We start from the raw sequence: 16,794 nt of genomic DNA, 5'->3' as shown, positions 1-16,794 counted from the left end.
TATGCCCCAAGGTAATATACATTGGTGAAGGAATATATCCTCTATATATATATGCAGCTCAGACCTGACATCATGGATGAGATGACTGCCTAAATACTTTTTCTCTCCCTTTTTATTTCTGCCCCTCAGTTATACAATCATTTTTTAGAACCCATCCAGAAGGCATATAAGAGACAAAGGAATAGTTGACTCCTTAATAGCAACAGATAACCTAATTGTTCTTAAAGCTAGGCCTCTTTTAGCTGAGTAGCGAAAGTCAGGCACCTATCGGAGACAGCTTTATACTAGCATCTTAATGGAAGGGAGTTGTAGAGAAAACTCTTTCTATCTGGAGATTGTGTATTATCAGGTTTATCTATATCCTCTGGACTGTGGAGGATTTCCTCTAGCATTAGCACTGGTCTTCCAAGCCTTGTGTTCAGGAGTATAGAGATGAGGCAGCTTACACTTTCATCCAGGTTCTATTTTCCACAATAAAGAAACTGAAGGGTGATACGATCAATGAAGACAAACGTGTGCATAAGCAAAAGTGGTGAAGAAAGCTGATGATGCCCAGCTATCAAAAGATACAGCATCTGGGGTCTTAAAGGCTTGAAGATAAACAAGTGGCCACCTAGCTCAGAAGCAACAAAGCCCACATGGAAGAAACACACCAGCCTGTATGACCACGAGCTGTCGAAGGGAACAGATATCAAGCATCAAGGAACAAAATATCATATCATTGAAAAGGTGGGTGAGTGCAGAGTGGAGACTCAAAGCCCAATGGTAGCTAACCAGACAACCCTTACTGAAGGTTGTGGGGAGAAGATAAACCAGGCAGGGTGCAGGGTAGCAATGATGAAACATAACTTTCCTCTAGTTTTGAAATATTCCCCCACCCACTATCATGATCCCAATTCTACCTACAAATCTGGCTACACCAGAGGATGTTCATTGGTACAGATAGGAATTGGAAACACAGGGAATCCAGGACAGATGACTTCTTCAGGTCCAGTGGTGAGAGTGGCGATGCCTGGAGGGTGGAGAGAATGTAGGGTAGAAAGGGGGAACTGATTACAGGAATCTACGTATAACCTCCTCTCTGGGGGAGGGACAGCAGAGAAGGTGGGGGGAGATGTCAGACAGTGTAATATATGACAAAATAATAATAATTTATGAATGATGAAGGGTTTATGAGGTAGAGAGGAGTGGGGAGGGAGGGGGGAAATGAGTAGCAGATACTAAGGGCTCAAGTAGAAGGCAAATGTTTTGAGAATGATGGTGGCAACAAATGTACATATGTTCTTGATACAATGGATGTATGTATGGATTGTGATAAGAATTGTACGAGCCCCCAATAAAATGATTTAACAAAAAATTGAAGTGGGGAGGGGAGCTGACATGAAGGAGTTCTAGAAGAAAGAAAATGTTTTGAAACTGATTATGGTAGCAATTGTGTAATACTGCTTGATGGAATTGAACTATGGAATGTTATGCTATATGTAAAAGCTCACAATAGAATGATTAAAAAATATATATGTATTGAAATTTTACCTAACTTTTGTAGCCTGAAATTGATCAATCATACAATCATGTACACTGATGAATGTGAATTTTAGATAAGTATCGCTAGTTGAAAAATGTGGCCTTAGTGTTAGAAATGATACTCAAAATTAACAATATAATTTTGAGAAATTAATGATAATTACATAGCAAATTCCTTATTAAACAATAAAAATGAAAACTATACATATGGACCTTTCTGAATGGACTACACAAAAATCAGATCAACCACATCTGTGGAAAGAAATGATGGAGAAGCTCATCAGTCAAAACAAGGCCAGGGATCAACTGTAGAACAGATCATCAATTACTCAAATCCCAGTTGAAGCTGAAGAAAAGTTCAAATAAGTCGACAATAGCAAAAGTGCCTTGAGGTTAGAGACAATCTAAAGAATAAACTTGAGGAATGAAACACTGATGACTAAAGACTAATGACTGAGACCAGATGAGTTGTGGGATGACAACAAGGACATCACACATATGGAAACCAAAAGGCTACTCAAAAGACAGAAAACAAAAGAGAGAACAGCACTCACTATACCAGGCATATTTGAATATCACCAAAAATTCAGTGTTGGGAAATACAGCCAAAAGAGTTCTTTAAAAGCAGCAAGGTCATCTTTCCCATTTTGAACATTTTGGGCCTAAAGAAGGCATACTGCATAGTAAGGAATATATAGTAGACACACTTTTAATGAAAGAATCAAGAATGTAAGATGTTAGAAATGTCCTGATCACTTATAAAATTATCAGAGGATCAGACAACTTTAAAGAAAATCCTACAGGTGTAATAAAATTGAAGGCACAGTCCTAAAGGATATACTAAACTGATAAAAATTTTCTTTCTGGGAAGATGATCTTAGATATCTGAAAATAATAGAAGTCATAAACTTTTTTCACCCAAAGTAGTAAAATATAGAGAAACACGTCTATTAAGTAATTCCAACAGAGAAGGCAATTTGATCATCTGTATTAGAAAACAGAAAGAACTTATATCACCAGAATGAAGAAAACTTTAAAGGGTTAGGAGAACAAACGAGAAAATGGAAACCAAAACATTTAGAGAAACCTCAAGGGGATAAGATAAGGAAGAACAATGGAGCCCACCATGGTGAGACCTCAAGATCCAAGGTGGGGTTAGATACTACAAAGGGCCCTCCCCCCAAAAGAATTTATTTCAAAGGACAGCATTGAATCTGCAGCTCCAGGAGAGGGACATATCTGATGGGAGCACACGGGAGCAGATGAAGGGGGAGGAGGAGAGAGTGGAGCACATCCTGGCCCAGCAGCCCGTGAGGATGATTTTCCCAATTAGAGCAACTACTCCACAGAGAGGACCACATGGCCGGCCCCACTGTGAGACATGATGCCCCTCACTGACCCAAGCCCTACAGGGGACAACACTGGAGACACAGTGTGGGAATTGCACCAAATCAGATCCTGCCACACCGAGGCAAAACTCCAAGGGGGGTGCAACAGAACAGCAAGGGAACGGAGTAGTGAGGTTCCCAGGGAATGCTGAAAGTGGACTTTAGGGCCAGGGCTTGGTGCCCCAAATGACTGGATTAGAAAACACTCCTAAAGGCCAACAAACAATCCTTGAACTAACTACAAACCTTTCTTTCTTGTGTTTTGTTTTGTTCGTTGTCAGTGTTTTGTTGTTGTTTTGTTGTATATTGTTGCTTGGTTTTGCTCTGCCTTGTTTTTATGCATGTTATTTTCTCCGCAGGTGTGTCTAAATATGATAGGCTGGATGAACAATCTGGGGAGGAAAACAATGGGACCGACAGTTCAAGGGGGACATGGGAGAAGAGGATGTGGGCGGGAAAGGAAGTGGTGTTAACAAATTCAGGGACAAGGGAACAACAAGTGATCCAAATTGGTGGTGAGAAGGGAGTGGGAGGCCTGGTAGGGCATGATCAAGGGTAATGTAACCAGAGGAATTGCTGAAACCCAGTTGGGGACGGAGCATGATAGTGGGACAGGAGGAAAGTCAAAGGAAATAGAAGAAAGAGCTGGGAAGCAAAGGGCATTTAGAGAGGTCTAGATAAAGACATGTATATATGCAAATATATTTATATCTGAGGATGTGGAAATAGATCTATGTGCATATATTTATAGGTTTAGTATTAAGGTAGCAGAAGGACATTGAGTCTCCACTCAAGTACCCCCCTCGATGCAAGAATACTTCCTTCTATTAAATTGGCATTCTATGATGTGCACCTTCCTGACACAACCGCCGAAGACAAAGAGGGTAAATAAGCAAATGTGGTGAAGAAAACTGATGGTGCCCGGCTATCAAAAGATATAGCATCTTGTGGGGAGAGGAGGGTCCCCAACAAATCATCGCAGGTCTGGTAGGCACAATTGTATCATGATAATAAGTAAATATTATAGTATGAATTGGGGGAGTGTCAGCCCCCTACCACTAATCATGGGTTCAGTAAGCACAATTGTACTATTGAGTTTTATATATATATATATATATATATATATATATATATATATATATATATATATGCCATAGAGAGCAGGAGAGAGAGAAGAGAGTCAAGTAGTGGAGTCAGAGACACAATTCATAGTAGCATGCTCACCTCCTGGATGGCCATAATCTTTCCAGCCAGGTCCATGTGTGTGGACTGAGGCAAGGTTGGGCAGGGACCTGGCAGGATGCTCATGGCCCTGGGCAGGAGGTTGCAGGACCCGACAGTAGGTTGGAGGACCCGGCAGAAGACAGGAGGACCCCATTTATTTCTAACTAAGGGTTATATCCATTTAGCGGGGCATGATTACAGGTAACCACACATCACAGGAAGGGGCAGTACCATAGGCATACACATTATAGGAAGGGGATATAAAATGGGCATAAGTGTAACAGGAAGGGGATGAGCTAGGGCTGTACACATGATAGGAAGGGGACGAACTAGAGGTATACATGTGACAAGGGTGGACCCTAGATTCATGATGGCGGCGTAACCTTGGTCACCCTTGGGCGGGCTTGACCTCTCTGGGGTCTCTTACAAGGAAACAGACAGCTACTATGCTTATCAAAAGGGAGTGGGCCCTACTTGTGGGATAAACAGTGGTGACTGCTTGTTCTAGATGGCTGATAGCTCTTAGGGAGAATAACCCCTGACCTACTTCTGATGACCTCCAAGTGTATAGTCATTTGCAAGCAGCTAAGTTTGGCATATATTTGGGGGAGACAACTTGGGAGAAATCCTTCTGTTTCACACAGCATCTGGGACTTGAAGATAAACAATTGGCCATCTAGCTCAGAAGCAACAAAGCCCACATGGAAGAAGCACACAAGCCTGTGTGATCACAAGGTGCTGACAGGATCAGTTAGTACGCATCAAAGAACAAAATATCACATCATTGTGTACTCACCTCCATGATAGGATTGCTGAAGACAGTGGGTGCATAAGCAAATGTGGCAAAGAAAGCTAACGGTGCCGGCTATCAAAAGATATAATGTCTGGGATCTTAAAGGTTTGAAGGTAAACAAGTGGCCATCTAGCTCAGAAGCAACAAAGTCCACATGGAAGAAGCACACCAGCCTGTGCTATCACGAGGTGTCAAAGTGATCGGCTATCAGGCATCATCACAACAAAACATCTTATCATAGTGAATGAGGGGGGGAGTGCGAAGTGGAGACCCAAAACCCATTTGTAGGTCACTGGACATCCTCTTGCAGAGGGTCTCAGGGAGAAGACGAGCCAGACAGGGTGCGATGTAGCAACAATGAAAAATACAACTTTCCTCTAGTTCCTGAATGCTTCCTCTTCCCCCCCTCCCCACCCCACTATCATGATCACAATTCTACCTTGCAAGTCTGGCTAGACCAGAGGATGTATACTGGTACAGATAGGAACGGGAAACACAGGGAATGCAGGGCAGATGATCCCTTCAGGACCAGTGCTAGTACATTTCATGGTGTGTGGTAAACTGAGGGCTCCATAGAAAGTATTTAACTTTATTTCTACACTCGCTACCACACGCACAGGAAACAAGCCCTATTCAAAGAAAACTCTCCATTGTTCCGAGACAGAAATGTTTTCAAATACGTGTTATCCAGCCAACTAATGTGACCTCCGCAATAGCACTCCATTAAGAAGCAGTCTACAAGCAGCTACCATAGTAGATGAATCATTTGTGTCGACTAGACTACTTCACTATACCTGAAGGATATCTTCAGAATAGTGCAATCATGTTCTATAGCCAACCCAACATAAATGTAACAAATCACTGGGGAGGGGGTATTTGGAGGTCAACTAGCACTAGGTCAAGATAATGACTCACCTCCTTGCTTTTTTCTTGTTACCTGGTTATGATATTACCCATTGACCATGTCTGTTAACTCTATGACGTACATGCCTTATGAAAGATCTGTAAGTGCCATTATATATAACCAGTGGAAAATACGTTCATTCTCTCAGTCCTGACATGGGAAGAGGAGCCCCTGTGTCTGCTGTCTGTCTGTCTTAAATGTTTTTCACAATCACAAAGTCATTCCAGAGGACCTGATCCAGTGTTGAAGACACTAATGCCCCAACAATAATGCACCTCCTCTTAAAATTAGAATTTTGTCTCACAGTGAAATTAGCTGAATGATCTAGAAATAGCTCACATTGATACTCACACCCACTAGATAAACACATACATGTTTATATTAACAAACAAGTTTACAGTACATTGTGAAATGGCATTAGAAGTCCTAGCAGTATCACCATTATAAGATGCTCTGTACCTTCAGTGGTGATAGGTATCAGGCTCAATTCAGAGCTGATCCCTATGAGGGGGAGGTCAAAGATACCTCAGCTCTCCAACATTTTTTGTCAATTCTTACACAAGTCATTCTTCCCACACCACTCTTTGCCTTACTTCTGGATTTGATGATCCATTGCTATGGCCACACAAAATTCATAAACCAGAGTGGTTTATTAATGAACAAGGCAAAAGTCGGGATCAGGAACACGAACGTTTAACTCAGGACAAAGAACAGAAAGCTCCTAGGCAAACTCTTCCTTACTCAGTGCAGAACAACTTTCTAAGCTCTTGGAAGCCACCTTAGGACAAAGACCCCTTGTTTAACTTAGCCAAATTCTTCTCAGCCATCTCAGGACAGTATTGCCTTCACTTAAATTACAAGGTCCTTTTGGACCTGCTACCTGTCATCACAAGTTCACCAATGGGCCCCTCCTAGTTCTGTTGACATTGGCTTGAGCTCTGAAGCCCTCCTAATCTTGCCTAGGCAGGGCCTGTGCTAGGATGGCCTAAGAATCTATCATATAAAGAGTGAGAACGAGAGGGAGAGAGAGAGAGAGAGAGAGAGAGAGAAAGGGAGAGAGAGAATTGCTTGCAGGCATGGTTCAGAAGGGACAGTGAGACATTGGCTTGTTGATTTGGTTTTGTTAGCCCCTGCAGCCACATAGTTCAGAATGAACCCATGATTTGGGGATTTGCCAGCTTCCAGAAATGCATAAACCATTTCCTTGACATCCCTGCAACTGAAGGGCCACATGTGTGACCTGATTTGAGAGTTTCCACCACTCTGTCAGTGAACAACATGCTGTGTGACCTTCCCATTGGGTTCCTCACTATCTGAGCAGATTCAACAACTTCAACTTGTGAGGTAGTGGACTGGTGTCTACCTGAGGATCTGGTCCATCAGTCTTGGCAAACACATTAAAATGAGGAGAACCCTCCAGACTGATATGAGAACTGTGGATTTGGGACTCACCAACTTCCACATTCTAAAGAGTTATTAACTTGATAGCTATTTAGTTTTGTGAGATACTGCAGAGCAAATCATAGAACAGCTTATATCTCTACTTCATAGGGACTGGTCTACTGCTGCTCCTGCAAAAGGAACTTTAATACTTATGGATCAAGAGCTGTCCAATGAAGATAATGACCGGGGCAGAAAAGACACAGCAACGGAGCCAATGGTGACAGGTCGAGAAAGGGCTTTTCAGCCAAGATAGTGGGACAGGCAGGCAAGATCAAGAGGAGGATATTCTCAAGGAGCTGAGAGGAGCCTATATAGATGGAAGTAAGGAATGAGCCTATCTTTAGAAGAAAAAGTGACTGTTCAGGACAGGGAAAACAGGCCTGCCCTGAAGAAGAGCAAATGTGCCTAATGTTGCCTTAACATGAATCCCAAAGTGTAGCCCATTGATTCTGATACCGAGTTACATTCTGTTACTTAATAAAACTTGAACCTATGACTCTGTACTGTAATTTCTATGTGGCCACTGCAAAGAACTAGTGAACTGAGAAGCAGAGAACTGTGGTAAAGGTAACTGCTGTGAGAACTGGAAAACCATTGGAGGGTACAGGTGTATGCTTAAGCTCTCCTGTATAGAATCAGAGCTCGTGCTGATGGCTGATTTTCTCTCCTACATCTATATTCAGAGGAGGTGAGAAGCTGTCAGCCATTTTCAAACCACTATTGCTACAAGGGCCAGTTTAGATGCATTAAAGAGAATGCGGCTGTTTGGGAGATTACATAACACATCACCTTCAGAAAGAAACATTAAAGAAACTTACTTAGACAAAAATCCCATGGAATAATGATCTCTGCAAAAGATGTGATCTTATTTCTCATTAAAAACAAGGCATAGCATTTAATTTGAATGATTCTCATGGGTTGGCCATACAATAGTGAATTATGAATTGAAAGCTAACATCATCCAAAGAATCCTCAGTGACATATTATGCTCAATATCAATAGTTCAGTGTTATTCTTATGATCAATATATTCCTAATCTTCCCCAACCCAATGTGGAAATCAGAATCAAAATTTACCTCTAATTTCTACTATTTCAAATTTCCACTTTTTCAATGAATTGCATCAGTATTATACAGGCCCCTACAACTCTAGTAGGAAATACAGAAAAAGATAAGATACATCAAAATCACCTGAGCGTTGGTCATTTTCTTTGGTCCTTAGAACAGAGAGCAAATGAGTGCGTTATTTTTCTCTTAACTGGATCAGCTCTAATGATGTTCATAAATCTGAATCTCATGAGGACACCCCAGAAATAATAATACCCAAAACAGGCACTTCTTCCTCTTTCCTCTAAGATGCTGGTGATGCACAATCTGCAGGCTGATGGGAGAATACAATGTGAGTAATAAATCTCCTGTAGGTCCAGATGCTGTGACTGTTCTGTCCCTCTTCTTAGTCCCCAATACTGTTAACGGTGCCCTTATTGAGTGACGGAAAACATGCTTATACCATGAGCAATAAAATCTAAAACTCATAATTTTCAGACATGTGAATAAAAGATGACTTTATAACAAATGGAGATTGGACAATCAAACATCCATGTCAAAAGGTGAAACAAAAGAGCTGGATCGCTACCTCACAGCATACAGAACCATCAATTCCTTACTGTGTGACTCTCAAGGAGAATGACAAATCAATGACATTTGAAGATGCTTAAGTTAATTAAAGCAGCTGGTAATATTTCAAATGGGCTATATATAAAAAGCTATTCTAAATTGAAAATGATTTTCTAGAGGAACGACAAATTGTACAATCACTTTAGAAACACTTTAAAACTAAGCATCAAGTAGAGTTAGACATGTCAGCAACCAATAGGATACAATAACTCTAAAGCCATGACAGGCAGCTAATGGAATTTTTGACTCTGACCGTGAGGTTAGGAGTCCAACTCTTAACACATGGCAAAACTGGGGCTCCAAAATAAACACTTATGTATAATATTAGATTGAAACTTTATATATATATTTTTCTTTTTCTGCAGAGCTAAAAAAAAACCTTTGTAATATTTGCTCATTCAGGACAGAAGCCAGGAGGCTACAGGGCCTGACGTTACCTGCATTTATGTCTGTCAAGATGCTGTCCGAAAGAAGAACTGTACCTTGAGTCATTTATGATCCCAATTTGTGTATTAGGGTAGAAAAGTGACTATGTAAAATATAATTTAAGAAGAACATCTTTTAAACTTAAAAGATAACAAAAGACACATGCACGCGCACACACATACACACATCATATATTTAAGGGAGACCATTAGCACAAGGTCAAAATAACAACTGAGAAGGCATAGCTGGGATCCTGAATAAATAGGGAATAAAACAAAAGGCATGTCATAGATCATGATTGGTGGCAGATTAATACATCACAGGTATAGATGGGACTACAGCAGCAGGAAGGAGACCATGACTAGGACATGCACATTATTAGATAGAGGGACTTACAAGATAGGTCCAGAGCCTTTACACAAAGCCAGTCAAGGCAAGATTCATGAAAATGGCCCCCATTTTGTCCTCAGGAAGCTGACTTCCATCAAGGATACACCTAGGCAGGCAAGTGGAGAGGGGCTGGCTGGAAAGGAGTGCAGGCAATCTACTTCGAAGGCAATCTCTCCCAGGGGAAGATGATCTACCTGCTTGGTTAATGATAAGAGAGAATTTAATGGCGGCTTAATCAAAGTGGGGACACAGCAAATAGACACTGAGTTTGTCACTGTCATCAGCAACCAAACCTAAAACCCTACTCACTGCCATCGAGTGACTTCCAATTATAGCGTCCCTTTAGGAGAAGATGGAGCTGCCCTTTGTGGTTTTCGAAGACTAACTCTTTACAATAGTAGACACCCTGTCTTTCACTCCAGGTGTGACTTGTAATTCTGCACCACTGACCTTGCAGTTAACAGCCCAATCTGTAACCACTACGCCACGAGCCTTTTGTTAGTTGGAGTGCTCAGAACTTACGTTCAAATACAATTATAAACTGTTACTTACCCAGTAAATTCTATCATTCAGGGAGATGAGCAAGACCTTGGACCCTGATCATCAGGACAGCCTGGGCCCTTGTACACTGGCGCTCATCTAGGGTCAGACCCCAGGATACATGGATCCCTCCTGTTTCCCCTCAAGTTCCTCACCAGGCACTGCCCTCAGGAACCCCAGAGTGGCTCACCCTGTCTGGAGTCAGGTGAATGGATTTGGTTCATTACACAGTCAGGAGTTGAAATCCTTCCTTGTGATGCTTCAACGTGCAAGAGAGTAGTAAGAGATTTCTAACTCCCTGACTGGACTCTAGTTCTTTGTTCTGAAACAGAAGGGGAGTCAATGTTAAGAAAGGCATATCAGATTCTTGGCCTGTACTTCTTGAGCTAAATAGTGACCACCCCCACCCCTTGGGATCAAAACCATGCTCCAATCTGTGGGTTTTTGCATTAAAATGGAGACCACGCTATCTTTGCAGAGCAATTTTACTAATTTCTCAAACATCATTTTCAACTTTGGGTCCATATCCTATATATATATATATACAATATTTATTTTTAGAATAAAGTAGATTTAAGGCCTCAAAAATTCAAGCTCCATTTAAGGCAAATATCTTCTTTTCACCAGCAATCTAACTGAAAAAAAGGAGTATTTTATGAAGAATGTTCTTTACCAGCCCATACTGCGCACCTAAGACCATAATCCCTGACATATCTGGCAAAAAGTGATCAAGCTGAATTATGCTCATATATGTCACTCCAACCCAAGCTGAGCTTTTCATCAAGTTTAACCTGTCCCTATCCCCTTGCATCCTGTGTATTCTTTACAATATGTATTGTGCATGAAGAAATCCTATGGTTGGGTAGTCCATTTATTCACAATAGTGGTGTAGGTAGAGAAAGTTGTTGTATAAGTACACAGAAATAGACAGAGGGACGCCAATAGGACATCCCAGATGTACTTTGGCTGAGACACAGATATCCTAAACAAGAAAACTAGCCAGGGGAATCCTGGCTTACTTGCTACTCTCTTAAGCTCTTGGATTGAAGGGTGTCCAATTTTAAAGCCTTTTGGAAAGATTGCAGCAAAAGGTAGGTATATGGGTGATGCCAAGAGCCAAGGTGAGGGCAGAAGCTTAAAAGAGCAAGATGGATCCAGGAAAGAGACTACTGATCAACCATTGTATCATCTTGGCCTAGATTCTGGATTCCAAGCTCTAGGTAATGCTGACAGATGTCAAACAACACAAACTATTGGACAGGGATTATTAGCTTGGGTTCTAGGATGACTCATCCATAGTCTTGGTCTTCCATGGAGAAGGGAAAAAGCTAGTTCCTAGGCGTAAGCTTGTGAAACATGCTCCAATAGGAACCTAGCTTGGCAGGAAAACAAAATGAATGTGCCGGGAAGAGGCTGTGCTGTGATAAAGTAGGAGGCAGTAGTCTGAGTGGCTAGTTGGATATCATTGTCACTGCCCTTTTGCAACCCCCAGGGTGTCGCTGAAGGAAAGGATGTGTGAGGTTGCAGTTGTAGGATAAAGGGTGCAGATTAGTGCTCCTCTAAAACTAATCAGCAAGTCAGGCTACTAAAGAAAAGCACAATTTGTTTTAAACTCTCTCATGTATACCAGTCATCAAGCATACCTTAAATATAAGGCTCATCATTCCACTGGGTCTTAACAAAAGGCTTAAACTCAGGGTTCTTACATTGGTTGGTTGCAGAGTAAGTTTGGCTTCCAGGCCCCTCCTTGAGCAACATTCTTAATTTAAGCTTGACTAAATTTTAACTCCTTCCAGAAATACTGTTAGCTTATGCAAAAAAATACTCAAAAAACCTGACTGGTGATAGTAACAGTCAAGAGATCAATAGATACATTGCAGTGGATAAATATGCCTTATTAGGCTTGTTTATAGTGTTGAAGAGCATGGATCTTATTTTGAGGACTAGGTTTACCTCACCCAAACCATGGTATTGTGAATTGTCTTATACGTATGTGGAAGTTGAACACTGAATAAGGAAGACTGAAGAAGAATCGATTTGACTGAATTGTAGTCAAGGCCAAGAATACTGAAATACCATTGGTCTCCAAAAGCACAAACAAACCTGTCTTCAAAGAAGTAAGCTCAGAGTGCTAGGTAGAGGTAAAGATAGTGAGAGTTCACATTACATACCTTGGACAATGTTGTCAGAAGCAAGCAGTCCCTGGAGAAGGTTGGTGTTTATGGTACAGTAGAAGGGCAGTGACAAATAGGAATCCCCAACTAAAAGGATGTTGCCAGTGATGGCAACAATGGGTTCATCCTAAATGGAAGAAGAGAAGGCAGTGTTTCCTTCTGTTGTGTACTGGGTCCCTATGATATGGAATCAACTCAATGACACCTAACAACAACAACAACAGCAACAAAACACCTCAGAAGCCACTAATCTGTACCCAACACAGGCACAAAATACCAATGTGTTGGCTATGTTTACATGGTAAGCGATGGCAAACCTTTCGTGTGACATTTGCTGGAACATAAGCTCTCTTACTAAAAAGAAGGGATGGGTTTTGTGTGTGTGTGTGTGTGTGTGTGTGTGTGTGTGTGTGTGTGTGTAGCAAAGCAATGACAAAAATCACTGAGGAATTCCTGTCCCTCATTGACTTAGACAGTTCTTCAGGAGGTGAGCTGAAGGAAATTCTCTAAGATTCACCCAACATGTCTTATGGCAGAGTATTTCCCAAACTTGGGCTCTAGTGTGAAGTCAGCACACAGTCACTAAGGTGTGAGTGACTATTTGTCTATCAAGGGGAATGTAAATCAAGAAGTCCTCTACACTGAGGGTTCAGCTGCAAGATCAGAGTATCCAGCCAGAGCAAGTGATTTATGAGAGTTGAGTGGGTTTCAGGATGCTCAGAAGGTCTATAATCAACTGAATCACAATTAAATTCCATGAGAAACTTCAAGGCTAACTGTAAGACAGATTAAAGTTGGAGATTCTGGCAGCTACACAACAGAGTATTCACACAGTATGAATAAACACTTTATGTTTGTTGTTTAAGTTCAAGTTATTTGGTACATACATAACAATGGTTGTGACAGTACACTTACTAGCATTTTCTATGAGACCAGTAATAACCTGATACCAAGGTCAGATAATGATATTTCAAGTAAACTGATGTCCAATATTGATAATGGAGCTACATGAAAAAGTTCTTAAAAATATTGGTAACCCTCTCTTCTGGTCCCTGGTGCTATGGGAGCTGCAGGCATCGGTGCAGACATGGCCAAATCCAAGAACCACACGACGCACAACCAATCCCGAAAATGGCACAGAAATGGCATGAAAACCCCAGGTCACAACAATACGAATCTCTTAAGGGGGTGGACCCCAAGTTCCTGAGAATTATGCGCTTCGCCAAGAAGCACAACAAGAAGGGCCTGAAGAAAATGCAGGCCAACAATGCCAAGGCCACGGCTGCTTGGGTTGAGGCCATGAAGGATCTTGTGAAGCCCACAAAGGTCAAGGCCAAGATCCCAGTGGGCGTCAACCACAAGCTCAGCTGACTGACCTACATTGCCCACCCCAACTTGGCAAGTGGGCCCGGGAACCTATTGCCAAGGGTCTGAGGCATTGCCAGCCCAAAACCAAGGCACAAAGCAAGGCCAAAGCCACGACTCCAGCAAAAGCTCCCAAAGGCGTCCTGACCCTAGCTCAAGCTCCCAAAGGCGCCCAGGCTCCCACCAAGTAGAGTTCTCTGTGTGAGGGCAAGAGGGACTGGTGTGAGCCCTGGGCGCTGCCTGCATGGCACTGGTGTCTTCTTGTGCTTGGCACTTAAAATTATATATATTATATATATATATAACCAAGTCAGACAACACATTAAAATTATATTCCACAATTAATTGAAATTTGTCCTAGAGTTGATTTAACATAAGAAAATAAGGACTGTAATATAGTAATTAATGTAAAAAATAACTAATTACCTAAATAGACACATAAAACATACTAAACAAAGTAAAAGGCTTTTAATGGTAAGGGGAAAAACCCTACACAAATGAGATAGTTAATGTTTCTTGTGCCAACATGGCCAATGAACATATATGGGATTAACTGAAGGTGGGAAAGATACATGGCTGACATACCTCACCTCTCTTGTCTCTTGCTTTTGATCATCAGACTAGTGTGGGGTTGCTGTGCTTGTTCTGTGGCCCAATTTGCAAGCTACACTACCTGTGGGACACCTATTCCATGGACTGTGTCGCTGTAATTTGAGGTTCCTTCAAGACCTACTTCACCACACTGTGGACTGTCGGACCGTGTCATCTGGCTGACTGTTGGTGACCTGTCTTGCTGTTTTCTGCCTGTGCCCAGATAGCCTGAATTGCTATCTACAGAGGACTACCCCGCAGCCCTCAAGACTTGAAGGACTGCCAGTGGCTCACAACTGTCTTGCGGGAGTGAGTTGCACTGAGCCATTTGTATTGCTTTATAATTTAATTAACCATTTATTTCTTATGGTATATATCTATCTTTCTGTATAAATATATATTAAATTTATAGTTCAATATGTTTCGATGCTAATAAACATTCCTAAAAAAATAGAAAAGAAAAGGTCAAAATGTCAGACTTAGAGGAAAATGTAAAGAAAACATCACCCCACCTCAGAAAAAGTACAAAAGTATCCACTTTCACCACAGATATTAAAAATTGACTGTATATTAAAACTACAGCAATCAGAATATGATTTTTGTTAAGGAAGAAAACAGGCTTCCAAAGAGAAATAAAAACTCCTCTAATCATAAATTAATGATCATACCCATAAAACATTCAAGATATGCCATAACTAGCTAATAAATATAAAAACATTGTAGGCTACATTTTAACACACAAAAATAACTTTTGGTACTAATTCACAAACCATTAATTGCTAGACAACAACTCCCAAACTATAAACCCTTATAACTTAACATGCTGAGCGTCCTTACAACACACTGATAATCTCTTCAAACACTGAACCACTACCTGAAAAGCCCCTTATCATCCAGAATTGCTATTAACACCCTGAGTATTCCCTGATACCCACAACCAATTTTTAAAAATTAGCATAATTGATTTATCCCAATTTTTAAAATCAGGAACACAACTTGGAATATATTCTATAACATTAATCCTAACTTTATAATCCAAAGTCTCAAATTGAGAAACCAACTTCCAAAACTGTACTGTTTGAACCATAACTCTACATCTTTATACCATAATACATGAGCCCTAAGCAATTCCAAACATAAGCTGTTAGAAAGGACACATTCTAAATATAAAGCCCTTTAATCTGTCCACTAACATATGTCTCTTATCTCATGACATGCATGTTCTGTTTCTATCCATTGACTCTTGTTCTCGAACCGGGAACATTAATCCCAGGACCTAGATTCCAATCTAACAGACTCTGACTCTAGCACTATACAACCCTAAAATGAACCCAAATCTAACCTATCAAGAAACTCACATTGCTAATTATGTATGTGGCCCTGTCTTCTCTCTCAGATTTCACCTAAATGTATGGAACTAAGGTAGATAGACAAAACCAGGAATCACAGGCACATTTTCAGTAAACTATTAAATAATTTGCATCTGATTGATGGTAGTTGGCAAAGCAAAGTGGTTTATAAATGTTTCTAGATGATAAACAACAACATGTCCATATCACAGGTGTCTTGTGGCTCTCCCCTCTATGTGTCCTGGTCTCAAGGAATCTTTTCTGCTATCAGACATATGCAGGGATGTGTTACCCAATAAGCAAGGTGCCTGAGGTTCAGTTTTACTGAGTCACTAATTTGTATATCCCAATTTCATATGGTTTCTTCCTCAAAGATGTAGTGAAACCCATGTTAAATAAGGAATATTAATTACTGGTTATTCTGTCATCGGCCCCTTCCTTCCCCTCATTCCCAGGGGATGCTCAGGTCACAAGAGATGCAGGAGGCAGAAAATTAAAGGTACATACATTGGAACCATTGTATCCATTTTTCAAAACTAACATTGACCTTATACTCAGACCTAGGGAAAGGGCTCAGAGTATTATTTTGTGTAACCCCCTCTACCAGTGTGAGCTGATAACCCTAAAATATTTGGCTCCGGGCATCCTTTAGATTGGTGTGAGCCAACAAATTAACCTCACAAGACATACTTCAAGTGGGGCTGTATCTTTACCCCAAACTGGAAATGTGTCAATCCTATGGACACCCTGTGTGTCCAGGGCCAGGAACTCCCTGTCAGAGCACACTGGGGTTGTCCTCTCATGAAGAAGTAAGTCCTCAAAGAGTCAATCATGATAACAACTGCAGGCCAACCCCTCTCTGACCTAACCTGTGCAATGCTGGCTGGGCACCCTGGGCACATGGATATCTCAATAAACTCTGGGATGAAAGTGAGGCCCTGGTGTGGAAAAATTAGCAGAAGTGATTAGTGGATGCTTCATCATCAGGATGATGGCCCAGGGCTGAA

The 16,794-nt window shown here is 41.2% G+C and overlaps 1 pseudogene; it reads left to right on the top strand.

Annotated features, from left to right (window-relative positions):
• Positions 1-13,569: 13,569 nt before the first annotated feature.
• On the top strand, positions 13,570-14,038 carry LOC142424075 (large ribosomal subunit protein eL29 pseudogene; annotated as a pseudogene).
• Positions 14,039-16,794: the final 2,756 nt, after the last annotated feature.

The sequence above is a fragment of the Tenrec ecaudatus genome, chromosome 13, assembly GCF_050624435.1.
Source record: "Tenrec ecaudatus isolate mTenEca1 chromosome 13, mTenEca1.hap1, whole genome shotgun sequence".
NCBI lineage: Eukaryota > Metazoa > Chordata > Mammalia > Afrosoricida > Tenrecidae > Tenrec > Tenrec ecaudatus.
The sequence above is the reverse complement of the archived record's forward strand: the minus strand, read 5'-3'. Positions and strand labels throughout refer to the sequence as shown.